Below are 4,632 nucleotides of genomic sequence, written 5' to 3' on the forward strand. Positions count from 1 at the left end.
TATACATTTTCGGAGTAAGCTAGCAGACATCGTATAAAAGTACGACTTACAGCATTAGTAACATGTTAGGAAAGAAAGAAAGAAAGAAAGAAAGAAAAAGAAAAAGAAAAAGAAAAATGATCTTGATTATTTGAAAAAGTCTTGAACTGTTACTGGGTGAAGTCTGTAAAAAAAAAAAAAAAAAAAAAGAACATTCATGAACTTGGCTGTCCAAAACAGCTAAATTTGTCTGCTCAATTAAAACTACACCAACTTTCTAAATCAAAGGAAATTACAATAATCATGACAACATTTCTCTGTCATTACTGCACCACATACCAGAGATCTGGATCCCGTTCAGACACAGCTCTCCTAACTGTCTGGGCGAAACCATCAGACATTTTTAGTAAACTTAATGGCAGCCCATTCCAGAGGGACAGTCTCTTCTCCAACCGCTTATATTCATTTTCTGTGATGGGTTTTATGTGCAGGCGAAACCATCAGACATTTTTAGTAAACTTAATGGCAGCCCGTTCCAGAGGGACAGTTCACATCTCCAGTCTCTTCTCCAACCGCTTATATTCATTTTCTGTGATGGGTTTTATGTGCAGGATGAACCCGATAGCCTGAAATGAAAAAAAAAAGACATGCTTGAGAAAAAAAAAAGAAGAAAATTCTGTCGTAATCATTTACTTACCCATGTGCCATTCTACACACATATAACTTTCTTTCTTAAGTGGAACATAAAAGTTAGATTTCTTACGAATATCCTGGCCACTCTTTTCAATATACTATGAGTATATATACAACTGTTTAAATGAATGTCTTTACTGTCACTTTTAACACTAGAACCGCCAGAGGTCGCTGTATACCTAAAAGCGCCAGCGGGTAAATTTTACCCACGCACAGTAGCGAACAATAAACGATAGCTTATGACAAGACAAAAACTAAATAATTAAACCAAAGTTTGACCAATTAGATTAACGTGAGGCTAAAACATGTACGTTTTTGATCTGGTTTTATCTAAATGATTTTTAACAACATTGGATTGTAAATTACATTATTTTAGTAAAAGTCAATGACTGGGAGACTTGAATGTTTTGTTGAAAATCTGTTACGTACATTCATTCTTGCAGAATAAAATCATTATTTTATTATCCATATGATTTGTACAATCTTGATATTCACTGTAGCTCTTCTTGCGGCATGACGCATGAGAGAAATACTGTGACAATGTCACTTTCCTAAACAAATGATTTGTTAATGAATAAGTTCAGAAAATCAGTCTGAATGATTTGGTTATAAATCAGACTGATCCAGTTCACTAGTTTAACTCCCTGACTCAAACGCTGACTCAAGTATTTTTTTATTTTGTATTTATTTTTTTGTGTTCCACAGAAGAAAAAAAGTCATACAGCTTTGTATTATGTATAGGTGAATAAATAATGGCACAATGCTAGAAACAATGCTTGCTGTAAAAACATCTTTGACTTTTTAACTCTTTAACCTTTGCTGTACATATTTTTATGCAAAGGCCCACCACACTTAATGAGTTCTGTTTGTACTGATCCCATGGCTGAATGGCAGAATTTTTCATTCGTCCAGACAGCAGCTCATCTCCGGCAGCTCATTTGCATGGGCTGGCAGCTGCTCACCTCTGCAGGGCACTTGAGATGCTGTGCATGGCCTCCTCTACCTCCTTCAGCCCTTTTTTAACTTAAGACCAATGGCTCCTATTAAGGACTCAGGCAGGGCTACTGACAAGCCAGTCAATAACAATGTGAGGTTACTTCATTAATGGTCTAATGGCTGATGGACTGAGGGTTGGAAAGGGGCCAGCGAGACTGATTCTGGGTCGCAGAGGATGGAAGCGGCTTATCCAAAACCATCTAAGAGTGTGTTCAACGGCTGACGGTTACCTACATACACACTTTGAAGGAGTTTACGGAGGTCTAGGACACTAAGACACACATCCCTCCCTAAATCAATAGTGACATAGCCTGTTGTTTCCCATTGTTCTTCCTTCTCCAGTAGCTGTGCACAAGTATAAAGGAAGACTCTCAAGGTCTGTGCCGGTCTGTAAGAGGCACATGGCTCAGATTCGCACAAAGGGCTCTTTTATTTCACCGGTGACCCCAGCAGAGAACTGCCCATCATCCTCTAGCCAAATTAGCATACAGCAATCCATTAGACAGGCCCTGACACACGCAGCGGAAATCCCCAATAGGCCTGATCATAGGAGGACAAGTTCATTATTCATAATGGGAGGACAGAAAAAAAAGGAGAATGGGAGAGAGAGTTTGAGGGAGGGGAGCATTGTCAGATGTAGGCACGTACATGGCAAAAAGAAAGAGATATATAAGACACATATACAGTAAGTGTCATTATCGGGTGGCATTTGTATTCTGTAGACCTATGTAAAAGTAACTTTAATATAGACATGTTTATAAATAACACTTCTACAAAAATACAAATTCTACTTGCTATACAGTATATGCATATTTTATATATATATATAATTAAAAAAAGTTTTTACAATTAGATTTTAAAATGTCAACCCCAAAGATAATTTAAAAGTGGATATTTATAGAAATATAGGCATTTAACTGTCTTCCCAAGAAGCACTTTTCATAACCCTGAGCTTGTAATGTCATATTAAACAATTCTTTTAAAATAAATTCAAGATGGCATAATGCAAATTATTGACACATTATATAAACACATTTATATATGAAAAACTTATTTATAACCATCATTTCACTTATTCAATGCTTAAAAAATTATATTCCCTTATAGCACCTATAGTCAAAAAATAGAGAGGGGTGACATCAGTCATCAGTCAAAAAAAAAACTATTACAGAGATGTGATATAATATATAAACATGTAGTTTTTTTTTTCCTCTATAGGTTTTTTATTTCTGTGTGTAAAAGTCGATTATTTGTGCTACAGGATGTGGAGTAGGCTATATAAAAAGGTGGGAGTTTATGAATTTATAAATTCATTTATGATCACAAGAGTGTTTTTTCATATCTGCATGTTAAATGTCCCTTTCCACTGCCGATGACAACAGCTAATATCATAAGTGGCTGTGAACAAATACACATACATTAAGAAGCCATAAATGGAGAGTGAAGTTCTGCTGACATGTGTAATGTTAAATGCCAACGTACCATTTAAAATGAAAGGGCAGCAGCATTTCCAGTCTTTGTGGTGTGCCATTCAGACTCATTTAGAAATAAAATGGTCCTTTAGTGTTCTGTACCTGCCAAGAGTTGGACTGGTTAAAGACCTGCAGAAGAACAATAGAACAGACGAGGATGTAACATTAGCATTTTCCCTTCTCAACATAAGAACACTTTTCTCAGTTGTTTTCTCTCGGTCTATCTAAGAACTTATTTCAATATCTTATAGTTTCATACTTTCTATACTGAATACTGGCAAAAAGGGCTAAATCAAGTTTGACTCAAGGGAAAGGCCATGCTGACCTCCATTGCTGCCCTGACAGGCAAGTACTACATCTTTTCCTGCAGAGAAATGCCATCTCTGAAAGGCTTCCATTTGATTAATATTTATAATGGAAGTCTGACTCTTTTTTTCTCTTCTCCACAGGCTGTTTTATTGTCAGATGGTCACCTCTCTAATTTGGGGGTTGAAAATGATGGTCTTGGTTGTGGCACTCTGCCAGCACAGGCAGTTCCTCTGATGTCCCTGAAGTCCTCAGTAAGTCTCCCTCTCTCTCTCTCTCCCTCTTTTCATACCAGGCCTGTGCTGCTCAATCCTTGGCAAACCTCTAATCCTCATATTATAAGACACCTGGACAGTCTTACACTGTCTGTCTGCCCAGAACTCTCCAGATTGGTCGCGCTATTTCACACCTTTTCTCTTGCCTGATGTTCAGGCAGCTTCTCTGATATGAATAGCAGTTTCAATGTGGAAATCGTTGGCCCAGCCGGGACCAAAGCCACTGTTATCTCTCTCTGAGCCAGGACTGCTTGGGAGGGTGTGGGATAGATTTCATGTAAGTGTAAAAATGAGCACAGAGGAGGTGAGGTGAACTGGCAGAAGTTTGCAGGAATACTTCCATGGCCCCATTTACACCCAAGGCCTATCACAGGTAATCCAATCACGAGTGGCCAGCACTAAAAACAAGTGTAAATGGGGTGCAAAATATTTTGCGATTCGATCATGTAAATCACATTCGGAGCAGTGTTGTTATTAAGTAAAACAATTAAAATTGTTTCTTTATTCAATATTTATCTGAATTAATAAATAAATTAATGCATGTAAAATATTACATGAAAAGCTTAAAAAACACATTTGTTTTTTATTTAATTTGAAGAGAAGCCGTGACAACTAATAGTTGAAGTACTACTAAAGCTCAAATATGACAACAGCACAACAAAAATATTAAAATCCAAACTAAAATTAAAACTGAAAATATAAAAATAAAAGCTAATTGAAAAATATTTTACTTCATTTAAATTATATTTGTGCTTTTATAATGAATATATTTATTGCATATGTGTATATGTGAATCAAAAATTAACTATAGGTGATAAAATAAATAAATAAAGGTGGCTTGACTTGATGTGTAATGTATAAGTATAAAAAAGGAAATGGTTTGATTTTATTTTGTTTGGGGGGGGGGGGGG

At 36.4% G+C, this 4,632-nt stretch overlaps 1 long non-coding RNA gene across 1 annotated transcript in view; it reads right to left on the reverse strand.

Moving 5' to 3' along the window:
- Positions 1-487: 487 nt before the first annotated feature.
- Positions 488-4,632, reverse strand: part of LOC107718825 (uncharacterized) — an 8,581-nt gene continuing 4,436 nt past the window's right edge. The window contains exons 2-3 of the long non-coding RNA XR_001637461.1: positions 3,151-3,269; positions 488-605 (exon numbers count right to left, since the gene is read on the reverse strand). This is a non-coding gene — a long non-coding RNA (uncharacterized LOC107718825). The remainder of the gene's footprint in view (positions 606-3,150; positions 3,270-4,632) is intronic.

The sequence above is a fragment of the Sinocyclocheilus rhinocerous genome, unplaced genomic scaffold (genome assembly GCF_001515625.1).
Source record: "Sinocyclocheilus rhinocerous isolate Xijiao unplaced genomic scaffold, SAMN03320098_v1.1 scaffold3288, whole genome shotgun sequence".
Classification (NCBI taxonomy): domain Eukaryota; kingdom Metazoa; phylum Chordata; class Actinopteri; order Cypriniformes; family Cyprinidae; genus Sinocyclocheilus; species Sinocyclocheilus rhinocerous.